Source organism: Rhinopithecus roxellana, chromosome 2, assembly GCF_007565055.1.
Source record: "Rhinopithecus roxellana isolate Shanxi Qingling chromosome 2, ASM756505v1, whole genome shotgun sequence".
NCBI classification, from domain to species: domain Eukaryota; kingdom Metazoa; phylum Chordata; class Mammalia; order Primates; family Cercopithecidae; genus Rhinopithecus; species Rhinopithecus roxellana.
Window position 1 is genome coordinate 48279534 of NC_044550.1, and position 15279 is coordinate 48294812.

The window sequence follows — 15279 nt, forward strand, 5'->3', positions numbered from 1 at the left end:
AGGTGGATAATGATGGTTTTGATAAGGAAATGAGTTAAATATATTAAAGCAGTTAGAACAGTGCCTGGCACAGAGGAAGCCCTAATACTGTTCGTGTTAGCTACTCTTACCATTATCCATTATACCTGACATGCTTCAAACCCTTGCAGTCTAGAAACTCATGCCCCTCACTTCTAGGGAATTATCTTAAAAATTAATTTGTAAGTATTTCTATCTTTTTGTTTTCCCTACACTTTCTAGAAGAAGTACTACTATTCATGTACTGCACTGGCCTTCTAATTTTTTATCTTTTCTCTCTTGTTTTTTATCCCTTTGCCTTTTGCTGCAATTTGTGGGAGATCCTTTCAGTTTTGTCCTCCAACCACAATAAGTTTTTCTTTCCTGCTACTATATTTTTATTTTTTTCTCTGAATACTTGCCCTTCTCCTTTGTAAAAGGTAACCTGTTTTATTCATAATTGCTTAGTTTTTCTTATCTGTGAGGATACAAAATAGATTTCTTCTCCCTGCATCGTATGTGTTCCCTAAAGGCTGTTTTTCTGCTTATTTTTTATCTCCATCTGTCATGTGAAAAGCTCTCCCAGTAATCCAGGTGTGACAAAGCACATGACTTAAGGAAGTGAAGGTGGAGTAGATGATGCGGCTCTGACTCAGGAGTCATGGAAGAAGTAGAAATCACAGCGTAGCTTGGGAAAAACGATGCGAGTGAATGAAAGGGAGGAGCCTAGGATGACTTTTAGATTGTGGGCTTGGGCCATGGGGTACATGCTGTCGTCAGAGAGAACGGGAAAAGAATTGCCTTGGGCCTGTAGGAGATACATTTTGTTTTCGTTAGGTTGGTGTTTGAAGCTCTCAGGAGACACTCTAGTGGAGATCTCCAGTAGAGTGGGCTTTACAGGTGTGCTGCTCAGGAAAGGGAAAGCGGAGAGATGAAAACTGAAACCATGGATGTCTCTGAGTTCATCCAGGAGACTATGCAGAATAAAAGAGAGATAGCATAGAAGAGGCAGATCTTGAGAAAAAAATGAACTGGTTATCTAAACCCCAGGTGAATTGCATGCTGAAGTTTTTTTGTTTTTCTTTGAGATGGAGTCTTGCTCTGTCGCCCAGGCTGGAGTGCAGAGGCGCGATCTCGGCTCACTGTAGCCCCCACCTCCCTGGTTCAAGCAATTCTCCTGCTGGGATTACAGGCATGTGCTGCCATGCCTGGCTATTTTTTTTGTATTTTTAGTAGAGACGGGGTTTCATCATCTTGGCCAGGATGGTCTTGATCTCCTGACCTTGTGATCTGCCTGCCTGCCTGTCCCTCCAAAAGTGCTGGGATTATAGGCGTAAGCCACCATGCCTGGCCCTAATTTTTGTATTTTTAGTAGAGATGGGGTTTCACCCACCTTGGCCAGGCTTGTTTCGAACTCCTAACCTCAAATGATCCACCTGCCTCAGCCTCCCAAAGTGCTGGGATTACAGGCATGAACCACCACACCCGGCCTGCGTGCTGTAATTTTTTTTTAACGAAAAATAGTTTGGAATATAATTTTTAAAATCAGTTATTTACTTAGGTTCTTAAGAAATTCAGAACACCAGTTTGTGAGGATAAATTTCTTTTTTTCTTCTTTTTCTTTTCTTTTCTTTTTTTTTTTGAGACAGGGTCTCACTCTGTTGCCCAGGCTGAAGTGCAGTGGTGTGATCTTGGTTCACTGCAACTTCTGCCTCCTGGGTCAACTGATCCTCCCACCTCAGCCTTCCCAGTAGCTGGGACCACAGCCGTGCATCACCACACCTGGCTAATTTTCTTTTTTGTGTTTTTAGTAGAGATGCTGTTTTGCCATGTTGCCCAGGCTGGCCTTGAACTCCTGAGCTCCAGCGATCTACCTGCCTCCGCCTCCTGAAGTGCTGGAACTATAGGCGTGAACTACCGTGCCTGGCTTGTGAGAACAAATTCCATTTGTCAGGGCAAACACAGATCGCAGGTAGCCCCCAAGCTGAGGAAAAGCTTTGATTTTTGGTAAAATTTATGAGTCCACAGCTTTCTGATCGATTTGGCACTGCTCTGGAATCTTGTATTTCTCTTTTTCTGTGTTGAAGGTCTCACCTTCCTGTTTCTGGGCTTCCGCAGCTGCTGCTTCTTGAAGTAAGCGTCAGTAAGATGTTTTGGGATTTTTACAGTGCTGATACCAATTTTGGTTGAGGTAGCAGTGACAGATTTCTGGCGTGTTCTTTGTAGAGGATCTTGGTTGAGGACCAGAGGTTCAGTCACAAGTAACAAGCCACTAGCCAGCTGCTTCAGGAAAACCACCCTCTTGCCTCTGTGGCGCCCAGTGAGGGTGATCAGAATGGTCCCAGGGATGATGCTGGCTCACAGTTTTTTCATGTGCTGACTGAAGGGTTTTTTGCCGTGGCTCAACAGCTTTTGAGGCACATCTTCAGTAGGATAATATCTAGGCATTTTGTGATGTTTAACCACCCGGTATCCCTGTTCTTGTCACCACCAACTGGTTTTGTAACAGTTGCAAAAACCTTTTCCTTTTTCTTTCCAACCTTGGATTCAGCAGCTGAGTGCTTCCTCTTGTACATGGGCTTTGGAATACAGCTGATCGGGAATACCTGCCAATTCCTCTGACCAGGACAGGATTTCAGCTGCAATGGGGCTTCTCCTTCCTGCGCTTTTTAGTCTTGAGGTTACCCCTTTTTACCTTGCCACCAGCATGAGCCTTCTTGGCTTCTGGTTTCTTTTTCTTTTTTTTTTTTTTTTGAGGCGGAATCTCACTCTGTCGCCCAGACTGGAGTGCAGTGGCGCAATCTCGGCTCACTGCAAGCTCCGCCTCCCGGGTTCACGCCATTCTCCTGCCTCAGCCTCCTGAGTAGCTGGGACTACAGGCGCCCGCCACCTCGCCCGGCTAGTTTTTTGTATTTTTAGTAGAGACGGGGTTTCACCGTGTTAGCCAGGATGGTCTCGATCTCCTGACCTCGTGATCCGCCCGTCTCGGCCTCCCAAAGTGCTGGGATTACAGGCTTGAGCCACCGCGCCCGGCCGGCTTCTGGTTTCTTCTCTTTAGGATCTGGCTTCTCAGCCTTTTCACCCACTATCTTGCAAGATGGGAAAGAGAACTCAGCATAGAAATTTAACAGTGAATGATTGGAATTTATGGAATCTTTTTATTTTCAGTTGACAAAGTGTATTAAATTTTATCCATGAAAACGTTTTATCTAATAACAAAGAACAAACAGAAGAAAGAAAAAAATTAACAAGAATTTATTATATACTTGAAACTCTTCTAGGCATTCTATTTATATTCTTTAGTCCTTACCACAACCCTGCAAGGGAGAAAGGGGCGAGAAAGAGCAGAGCAGAGTTCTAACATCAGGAGGAGAAGAAAGTCTGGGGTTGGGGCTGGGCCAGGCTCTTATGAGGCAGGACTTACGCCATCGGTTGACAGAGCAGGAAGAATGGAGGGAGAAAGTCTCCCCTTTGCTCATTGTCTGTGTCTCAGGATCTTGCTTTCCCTAGGACAGAGGTTTCCCTAACCTCTTTTCATCTTTTTATTTTATTTTATTTAGAAACACGGTCTTGTTCCATTGCTCAGGCTGGAGTGCAGTGGCACCGTCATAGCTCACTGCAGCTTCAAACTCGTGGCCTCAAATGATCCTCCTGCTTCGGCCTCCTGAAGAGCTGAGATTACAGGCATGAGCCACTGTACTTTATAACCTCTTTTCATTGTAGTTCTAAGAACAGTTATCTTCTTTCCCATTCCAGTAAATGGCACAATTTTTATGCCATTGCTTAGGCCAGAAACCCGGGGAATCATCTGTGATTCCTCCAGGTCCCTCATCTCCTCTTTGGTCCAATCTATTGGCGACTATCATGGGCTCTACCTCCTGAATATATCCCACATGTATCAATTTCTCTCTTACCTCTATCATCCTCACCCTAGTCTCCATCATCTCTTGTTTGGAATATGGAGAATGCCTCTTAACTGACCTCCTTGCTTTCATTTTTGACTTTCCTATAGTCTGTCCTCAACAGCCACAGTGATATTTTAAAAATGGCAATCATGTTATTGCCAAAAAGATCCTGTCACTTCCCTGAGTAATGCCCTTCCCCACGGCCTACCAGGCCCTGTGCTTTCTGACTGCTTGCCTTGCTCTGTGACCTCATTCCTCCCACTCATCATCCAGCCCCACTGGGCTCCAGCACCATGGCCTACTTGCTGTTTCCGACATATCAGACTTGTTCCCACCTTAGGGCCTTTGTTCTTGCTTATTTTCCCCAAGATTCTCAGCCCTCACATTTTTGCAGGCCTGCCTCCTGATTATTGAGGACTTGGCTGAAATAACATCTGCTGCGGGAGGCCTCCTGGGACCTCCCTACCACCCCTAGAGAAATTGGCCTTTCCTTTTACTCAGTCATTTGCAGTGACAGCACCTTGTTTGAGTTCCTTTACAGCACTCACATCACTCTCTGCAGTTGTTTATTTGCTTGCTTTTTTATTTGTCTGTGTTTCTCTGTGTTGTCTCTAGTGTCTACAATAATACCTACCCAGAGTAGCCACTCTATCAGTATTTGTTGGCTAAATGATTGTATTACTTTAAAAATTGTCAAAGCCAGGTGTGGTGGCACGGCCAGTAGTCCCAGCTACTCAGGAGGCTGAGTTGGAAGGATCGCTTGAGCTCAGGTGTCTGAAGCTGCAGTGAGCTATGATCATGCCTCTTCACTCCAGCTTGGGCAACAGAGTGAGACCCTGTCTCTAATAATTTTTTTAAAAAGATTGTTGAAAAGGTGCCACTTTTTTTTTTTCACCTTTGAGACAGGGTTTCACTCCAATGCCCAGGCTGGAGTGCAGTGGTGTGATCATGGCTCACACTAGCCTCGATTTCCTGTACTCAGGTGACTCTCCCACCTCAGCCTTCTGAGTAACTGGGACTACAGCCATGCACCACCATGCCCGGCTAATTTTTTTGTATCTTTGGTAGAGACAGTGTTTTGCCATGTTGCCCAGGATGGTCTTGAACTCCTGACTCAAGCAATTCACCCAAAGTGCTAGGATTACAGGTGTGAGTCACCACAAATGACCAAAAAGGTGCCACTTTTGAAGAGTGCTCAAGGGATTTGATTCTGCTGTTCTCTCTTATAGATTCTTTGACCCACATATTTTTTCAGGTTTATTGAGGTGTAATTGGCTGTGACATAAACTGCACCTGCTTAAGGTGTACAATTTTGATGAGTTTTGACATGTGTCTGCACCTGTGGGACACCCTCACGTGAAGCTAATGAACATGCCATTGGCCCAAGAGTTTCCTTGTGCCCCTTGTAATCCATCCCTTCTCACTGTTCTCCCACCACCAGCCTCTAGGCAACCACTGATCTGCTTTCTGGCATTATAAATTGGTTTGCATTTTGAGAATTTTATATAGCTAGAATCATTCAGTATATACTATATTTTGGTTTCTTATATTCAGCATAATTATTTTAAGATTCATCCATGTTATTGCATGTGCATTCCTTTTTATTGCTGAGTGGGATTCTGTTGTCAGGATATATCACACTTCGTTTAGCCGGGAACCTATTGATAAACATTTGGGTTGCTTCCAGTTCTCAGTGCTTACAAATAAAGCTGCTGTGAGTGTTATCTGGGCATATGCTCTCATTTCTCTGGAGTAAATACATCCAGGAGAGAAATGGCTGGCTTACAGGTACATGTTTAGTTGAGTATATTTTCTTTCTTTTCTCTTTTTTTTTTTTTATGAGATGGAGTCTCGCTCTGTCGCCCATTCTGGAGTGCAGTGGTGCAATCTCGGCTCACTGCAAGCTCCGCCTCCCGGGTTCATGCCATTCTCCTGCCTCAGCCTCCCGAGTAGCTGGGAATACAGGCGCCCGCCACTGCGCCTGGCTAATTTTTTTGTATTTTTAGTAGAAACGGGGTTTCACCGTGTTAACCAGGATGGTCTTGATCTCCTGACCTCGTGATCTGCCCGCCTCGGCCTCCCAAAGTGCTGGGATTACAGGCGTGAGCCACCGCGCCTGGCCTGTTGGGTACATTTTCAAATCTCTGTTTTAGTTCTGAGGGAACTGGGGGGCTAAGTGAAGGATCTGTAACTTACCCACGGTGACACAGCTTTTTTTTCTCTTTTTTGAGACCAAGGTCTAACTCTTTCAATGGAGTGCAGTGTCCCAATCACGGCTCACTGCACCCTTGACCTCCCGGGCTCAAGCAATCCTCCTACCTCAGCCTAAGGAGTAGCTGGGACTGCAGGCGCCCACAACCGCCTTAGCTAGTTTTGGCAGTTTTTGCCAAAATAAGGGTTTCGCTTTATTGCCTAGGCTGGTCTCGAACTCTTGGGCTCAAGCGATCCACCCGCCTTGGCCTCCCAAAGTGTTGGGATTACAGGCGTGAGCCCCTGTGCCCTGCCTCAAGGTGATGCAACTTTTAAGGGAGTGATGAGATGCAAGTCTAGATTCCTGTCACTTCAAAGTTCGTTATTTTCCAGAAACCTGTGCTGTTGAGTTACTTGTTTGGTCCACCTTTGACCTGGGGCCTGTATGGTCTGCCAATATCTGCTGACGCCCTGCTGACACTCTGCTCTCATTAAGACCTCTAGTACCTGCTGATGCCTGGATGTGTGGCTTTTTTTTTTTTCCCGGTAACACACTATGATTCTGTAGCCTGCATGTCTTGCTTACTGGGACTGGTAGGTGTTGCTTACTTGGTACTCACATAGCCAGAGTTTGCTGAGGCTGCTTTCAGCCAGCATTGTGCTAAGTAAGGCCCTTGCTGGCCCATGTATTTGATAAAGAGCTTAACTTTACTTAAGGTGGGTGAGGCCTATGTACAATTTACTTCAGGACCAGTGAATATGGGCTTTTCTCTTTAAAAACAGCACTCAAGATGATCTGAGCCCAGGAATTTGAGGGGATAGTGAGCTATGATCACACCACTGCACTTCAGCCTGTGTGACAGAGTAAGACGCTATCTCAAAACAAAACACACCCACCCACCCACACGCACACACACAAACCCAAAAAAACAACCAGCAATTGAAGAGCTTTCATAGCTTCAGTGACCAATCAGAGTGAGAATCTCATATCTCATGTGATTAGTTTCTTGGGCTTAAACTGCTTGCTTAGGTCACAATAGTTAAAAATCCAACTGCACAATTGTAAAGTTGAGTCTTATTACCCAGAAATAATCTCTGGAGATTTTCAAGGTTAAAATGTACAGCCTGCCTCTCGAATCCAAGGCCCAAAGCCATATACCCTGGCCCCACCAGAATCTTTGTTGTTTTGGTCCCCACATTCCACCCTAATTCTCAACAATTCTGGTCAATTATACCGGATGCTAGAGTTTTGAGGGGCATCAAAAATATGATACCCTTGTTCTTTGTCTAGGATCTGGACCAAATGTGAAATAATACCAAAGAGTAAACAGGTAGGAAATCCAAACATCAGCTTTATGATTGCAAAAGTTCACACTGAAGACATGTCTTGTACAGGGGCAAGTGGGCCCCATACTAAAATTTGGAATAAGAGAAATTCCCCTATCCAATCTCTGGCAGTTCTGGGCCACAGAAGGCCTTCTGGGCAGCAGGGCCATTTTCAACAAGTGTCCTAAAACCTATAAAAAGAATAGTGATTTTTTAAAAAATTTTGAAATGGAGTCTCGCTCTTGTTGCTCAGGCTGGAGTCCAGGGGCACAATCTTGGCTCACTGCAACCTCTACCTCCCAGATTCAGGTGATTCTCCTGCCTCAGCCTCCTGAGTAGCTGGCAATACAGGTGGGCACCACCACGCCTGGCAATTTTTGTATTTTTAGTAGAGACATGGTTTCACCATGTTGGCCTAGTTGGTTTTGAACTCCTGGCCTCAAGTAATCCACTCCCCTCGGCCTCTCAAAGTGCTGAAATTACAGTCATGAGCCACCATGCCAAACCTTTTTTATTTTTAAATTTTATTTATTTATTAATTTTTTTATTTCAATAGCTTTAGGGGTACAGGTGGTTTTTGGTTACATGAATGAATTTTATAGTGGTGAAGTCTGGGTTTTTAGTCCACCCATTACCTGAATAGTGTAGATTGTGCCTAATAGGTAGTTTTCAATCCCGCATTACCTCCCACCCTGCTCTGATTCTCTAATGTTCATTATATCCCTCTGTATGCCGCTGCACATCCATAGCTTAGCTCCCACGTTTAAGTGACAACACGCGGTATTTGGTTTTCTGTTCCTGAGTTACTTCATTTCCGTCGATAATGGCCTCCAGTTCCATCCAAGTTGCTGCAAAAGACCCTTTTTTTTTTTTATGGCTGAATAGTATTCCATGGCATATATCATACCACATTTTCTTTATCCATTCATCAGTTGATGGACACAGGTTGATTCCATATCTTTGTAGTTGTGAATTGTACTGTGGTAAACATATGTGTGCAGTTGTCTTTTTAATATAATGACTTCTTTTCCTTTGGGTGGTTGCCCAGTAGTGAGATTCCTGGATTAAATGGCAGATGTACTTTTAATTCTTTGAGAAATCTCCCTACTGTTAGCCATAAAGGTTGTACTAATTTATTTTCCCACCAGCAGTGTTTAAGCAAAGAATCTAGTGATCTTGGTCTTCTGTATTTCTAACAAACGGCATAACATTAGTCTGAATTAATCCTAGAGAAGGAACAAGTTGTATAAGCCATTCTACTGGGAGCCTCAGGCTCCATTTTGGGATTTTCTCCTAATAGGCTCCTACTGTTCTTCTTAGTGTCAGTCCCTCTCCTTAGGTTTTTATTTTATTTTATTTTATTTTATTTTATTTTAATTTTTTGGAGACAGGGTCTCTCTGTCGCCCAGGCTGGAATGCAATGGCACGATCTTGGCTCACTGCAACCTCTGTCTGGAAGGTGCAAGCGATTCTTGTGCCTCAGCCGTCCGAGTAGCTAGAACTACAGACGTGTGCCACCATGTCTAGCTAATTTTTGTATTTTTTGTAGAGACGAGGTTTCACCATGTTGCCCAGGCTGGTCTCGAACTCCTGAGCTCAAGCCATCTGCCCCCCTCAACCTCCTAAAGTGCTGGGATTAGAGGCGTGAGCCACTGGGCCTGGCCCGCCTTTGCTTCTAATCATCTATCTCCATGCTAAAGGATTGCTTTTCACTTTGAAACTTTCACAGCATTCAAACATAGATGTCGCCTTTGTAGACTTCAGCTGCGAGTGCCATTTTTTCCTACATCAGATTAACTCTATAACATTAACTCCTTTCAAGTGCCAGAAGAAAATTCCCTCTCTCTTACTGTTTTAGAGATTACTCACCGTATATCTATTTCCTGTTGGAATTTAAATTTACTCTCCCACTCTCACCAACTATGTAGAACAGGTAAGACAAGCATATTGTGAACCCAACAAATGACCAAACATTTCCTAGCCTAGTTCACCTGCACTGCCACCTCCTTCCCCAGGTGCTCTGTTGCATCCAAACTCAGGTGTACCCAGGGGAGTGTCAGAATTCTAGCACTGCAGTTTGTGGAATTACTTTATACAAGTAGAGAAATAGCTCACATAACTTCCTTCAAACTAAGAGGAGAGTTATTTCCTAATGGTGGCCTTCATTTATCATGAGATCACATACGTATATATATATTTTTGTTTTCTCATGACCCTTTTAGTATTTGAAAGAAATTTCTAAGTTTTACTAAAAAAGGCTTTGGAAAACAAATCAGAAAATTGGAAGCAGGAGCAAAGGAGTAGTCTTTTTTTTTTTTTTTTTTGATCCTGACCTTGTTATTTTTCTGGGTTAGATGAAACAGATGTTATTAATAACAACAATCACCACAATAGCTAATATTTACTGAGCACTTAAAGTGCCCCAGGCATAGTAGCTAGAAATGGTCAGATGAGAAGGCTGGAAGTTTATACCGGATGCCTGGGATTGATCTCTAGTTTTCCTAAGAAATGCTTGAGCTCAACAACACTCTTTGTTCGGATTAGTTTTGTCTAGAGTGCTAGGCGCATATCCTCCTGGCCTAGCAATTGAGGATGAAGAAAAATACTTCTGTTCCTTTGTAGTTATGGCCTTAGGGTTGAACCCCTGTTTAGAAAGTATAAGGAAAGGATGAATGACCACTTTGCTATTAATGAAAAATGTCTCATTTGCTCTGGTTTCATCTCCTTTCTGGGGGGCTGTTGGCTGACGTGGTGAAGGATCTGTTTTGCTTATGTATTCTTTTAGGGAGTCCACTATAAAGTAGTTTAGAACCTAGGATGAGTGCTGGGAAATATTTTCTGTATTTAGGACCATGAATGTTTTAATCATGTAATTACTTCAAAATAAAAGTTATTCAGACCTATAAATTAAAATACTACCCTTTCAGCATGGATATTATTCTTTCAGAATGCCAGTTAACATGTTTTCCATGCACCTGTATTTAGACCTTGAAAGGCACATGAATTAAAGGTTTAGGACTGGCAAGGTGAGTAGTAGTAATCAGGATGTGGTTTAGTTTGAGTGGCAAGAACAATATTTTATACAAGTGAAACCCATAAACTTTTATTATTTTACTTTTCATATGTAGTATAGGCTCGGGAGTCAACCTCTATCATCTTGCTGTGCGGTTTACTACCTTAGTCTGTGGTAAGTTGCTTAATTGCAATCAGCCTCTCTTCACTCATGAATCAATGAAGGTAATAATGGTACCTACCTGATAAGGTTGTTGAGAGAAGGAAATGAATTACCTAAGGGATCTATCACAGGGCCTGGTACATGGAAGACCCTGTGATAGGTCCCTTAGGTAATATGTTTAGGAAAGACTTAACAAATGGCAGTCATTATTATAGAAAATCAGTATCAGTAGTTTGCTCTCATGGCTGACAAAACCCATTAATCTCATTTATTACAACCTGTAATACATTTTCTTTTCATAATTCTAGGATTTAAATAGGCGATGAGAATTTATGGTTATAAACTTAGTAACATCTGATCTGATGAGCTGCGGTCAGAAAAGGTTGTTGGGAAAAGGACCACAAATATTACTATAAATAGAATGCTACCAGTGCAGGGTAAACAAGTCTTTCCAGTTAGTTTTGTTGGCAAGATGCTTTGTTTTACCTTCTGGTCATTTTATCCTGAAGGTGGAGCAGGTGCTGTTTCAGGCTAAACACTTTGCAGTCCCATCTACCACCCTTCTCTAGGTCCTGACTTGGCCTCTAGGTCCTGACTTGGCCTGTCCGTTCTCCTCATGTCCTTGCATTTCATTTGCTGCGGGCATCTCTTACTGGAAGCTTTGGTATTTATTAGGCTCCCTTGTAAAATCCTAAGAACAAAAACAATTGAGTCATCTCAACAGTCCAGCTCCTCACAGAGTCATCAGGATGTTATCAGCCTGTAGGAGTTACTGGAAATAACCACGACTCCCTCTATTTTTATTCCTTTTCCTTCAGTTCCTTTTTTTCTCAATTATAAAAATGGTAATTGCCAGCCATTTCAAAGATAGCAGATAGTACAAAAAATATAAAGAAGATCAAATCATCGCTAATTTAGCATGCAGCAGCAATCATTACGAAAATTTTGGAGTTTCTCCATTTAGTTGCTTATTATTCTAACAGGGCTAGGAACATTCTGTTTGCCTATCAATAAGAAAAAATGATCCTGTTTAATCTTATAAGTATTTCTCCTTATTAAACGGTTTACTTTTAAAAAAATTTTTAAATTTTTATTTTTTGAGGCAGGATCTCAGTGTGTGACCCAGGCTGGAGTGTAGTGGTGTGATCATGGCTCAGTGTAGCTTAGACCTCCCAAGCTCAAGTGATTCTCCCCGCTCAGCCTCCTGAATAGCTGGGACTACAGGTGCACGCCATCAGGACTGGCTAATTTAAAAAAAATTTTTAATAGAGATAGAGTCTCACTATGTTGCTCAGACTGGTCTTGAACTCCTGGGCTCAAGTGATCCTCCCACCTCGGCCTCCCAAAGTGCTGGGATTACAGGGGTGAGCCACTGTACCTCTCCTGCTTACATTAAAAAAACTCCATATCACCTCATTGTATGGTTGTACTATAATTTACTTAATCAGTCTCTCTTTGGACATTTAAGTTGTCCCAGTTTTCTGCTTTTATAAATATGCTGTTATAAATAGGAATGCATTTATAAATAACAATACTGTTATAAATAGGAACATCTGCCCCAAAGAAATAATAAATCTTGGCTGGGCGCGGTGGGTCACACCTGTAATCTCAGCACTTTGGGAGGCCAAGGTGGGCAGATCACGAGGTCAAGAGATGGAGACCATCTGGCTAACATGGTGAAACCCCGTCTCTACTAAAAATACAAAAAAATTAGCTGGGCGTGGTGGCGCCTGTAGTCCCAGCTGCTCAGGAGGCTGAGGCAGGAGAATCACTTGAACCCGGGAGGCGGAGGTTGCAGTGAGCCGAGATTGTGCCACTGCACTCCAGCCTGGCAACAGAGCGAAAAGAAATAATAAATCATTGCCAATATTGAAGTTTGTTTATTAAAACATCTTCTTAATAAACAAAGGATCTTAGTACATATTGCCAGACTTTACCCAGAAAAGTTATATGAATTTTCTTTCCCACCAGCAGTATATGAGAATGTGTCTTTCACTCAACTCTTACAAGCTGGGGCTATTCACCTTAAAATTGTTTATTCTTAGTATGCAAAACATGTTATCTTATTTCACTGTACTTAAACAAAAAATTACTAGTGATGGCCAGGTGCAGTGGCTTACACCTGCAGTCCCAGCACTTTGGGAGGCCGAGGTGGGTGGATTGCTTAAGCCCAGGGGTTCAAAACCAGCCTGGGCAACATGGAGAAATCCCATCTCTACAAAAAATATAAAAATTAGCCAGGCATGGTAGTGTGCGCCTGTGGTCCCAGCTACTTGGGAGCTGAGGCGGGAAGATCAACCTAAGCTCCAGAGGTCAATGATTCAGTGAGCCATAATAGCACCACTGTACTCCAGCCTGGGTGACAGAATGAGACCCTGTCTCAAAAACGCAAAAAAACTAAAAAAACTAGTGATGATATTGTCCTAATTCCTTTTCTTTTTTTCTTTTTCTTTTCTTTTCTTGTTTTTTTTGTTTGAGATGGAGTCTTGCTCTGTTGCCCAGGCTGGAGTGGAATGGCATGATCTCAGCTCACTGCAACTTCCGACTCTCAGGTTCATGTGATTCTCCTGAATCAGCCTCCTGAGTAGCTGGGAATACAGGTACCCACCACCACGCCCAGCTCATTTTTGTATTTTTAGTGGAGACAGGGTTTCACCATGTTGGTCAGGCTGGTCTTGAACTCCTGACCTCAGGTGATCCTTCTGCCTCAGCCTCCTAAAGTGCTGGGATTACAGGTGTGAGCCACCACACCTGGCTGTTTTCTGCTGCTATAACAGAGTATCATGGATAAAGTCATTTATAAAGAAAAGAGATTTATTTGGTTCATGGTTGTGGAGGCTGGGAAACCCAAAACCATGGGCTTCCCAAAGGGTCACGTCTGGCCAGGGCCTTCTTGCTGCATCATAACATGTCAGAAGGCATCACATGGCATTCCCACTCTGACAAACCCATTCTCACCTCGATAACAGCATTGATCTATCCACAGCCCTCATGACCTGATTACCTCCTAAAGGGCCCACTTCTCGACACTGTTAAAATGGCAATTAAATGTCAACATGAGTTTTGGAAGGGACTTTACAACCATAGAAGATGTTGATCACTTTTTTTTCAAGTATTTTGTGTTTTTTTTCTGGGAAATGATAGTGTTTTTATTGTTGAGTTTAAGAAAAATACTGAATTTGGCTTTTTACCTTGTGTCATGTCTGAGTAGACAGTCTACTTTTTCCATTACTGCCAATTTCCTTTATATCTGTTTTAGATTTATCTCTCATGAATTTATGTAAACTCTTTTTGAACCTGTAGGATTTTTCGGTCCTTCAAGCTTCTAGAAGTTTTCCCCTGTGCTACCTTTCAGAGCGTGGGAAACAGTTCCACAGCCAGGTCTGGTTACCTTTTCTTTTGGCACTTTCCCCTCAGGCTTTATATTCCTAACCTTTTCTGTTGGTTTTCCTGAGGAGTATCGTTCACCCCAAATTCTACTTGCAGAGGCTGGAAGTACATGAAATACTTCCTGTGATTTGTAGAACTGGATCTCAACATGAAGGTGAATACATATTAAACATATGCAGATGCCTTTTAAGTGTGTGAGAATAGAAGATAATATTAGAGATTAGGGATTAGTTTATTTCTCCATCCTTAAGCCAAATAATGGTGTTTTACCCCTGAGCTGTGCCTAAGTGGTTGCCAGTCTTTTCCGCATGGTCTTGCTATTGACTGCTTTTCATTGCTTCCACTTCAGTGTGCTCCAGGAAAGGAAACAAGGACAGGCGGAGAGTTAGATTGAGATTTAAATCCCAATGTTATAATTTACCTGCTTAATAATCTTGGACAAATAATATGGCCCGAATGGGCCTTTGTTACTTCCTAGAATAAATGTGAGGATTAAGTGGGATCTCGTGATCTGCCTCACTGGCTTGGGATGTAAAGTTGGTCATGCTTTTTAAAATTTGCTAATTAATCATTTGAATCTCTACTTGCGAAAAAGGGCAAGAAGTCTGCAATCCTGTATTTGAAATCATCTTTACAAATTGACCGAGAACCTTACTCTTCCCAAGGAAATCTCCTTCCCATCTCCAGCTGGGGAGAAACTTTGAAAAGCCTGACCAGCCCGCTGGTAGGCCCTGGGATCACTGCTGTTGTTTCTGTTGGGACCTTTTGATGCATTGGCCCCACCCAGTCCAGTGGGCCTTTATCCATTGCCACCATGTCCCTTCTGGTCCAGTCCTCGCACACCACATGGCGGTGTCCAAGCCTGGGCTCTCAAGATGACTTCTCTTCAGGTCACATCCATATACTTAGTCATCGTGTCCTGTGGCATCTGTCTGGGGTGACTGGACACAGAGGAACCTGTCATCAGGCAAGAAACTCCTGTCTTTCCTGGTGCGTATTAGGACCAGCTGACCTCAGTTGGAAACATCCTAAATCTTTTGAGAAATTCTGATAACACTACATTTTTTTTTTTTTTTTTTTTTTTTTTTTTTTTTTTTTTGAGATGGAGTCTTGCTCTGTCACCCAGGCGGCCAGGCTGGAGTGCAGTGGCGGGATCTCCACTCACTGCAAGCTCTGCCTCCTGGATTCACGCCATTCTGCCGCATCAGCCTCCCGAGTAGCTGGGACTACAGGCGCCTGCCACCATGCCCGGCTAATATTTTGTATTTTTAGTAGAGACAGGGTTTCACCGTGTTA

General features: G+C 43.0%; 1 pseudogene; it reads right to left on the reverse strand.

Moving 5' to 3' along the window:
• Window positions 1-1571: 1571 nt before the first annotated feature.
• On the reverse strand, window positions 1572-3426 carry LOC104677973 (annotated as a pseudogene).
• Between the last annotated feature and the right edge of the window lie 11853 nt (window positions 3427-15279).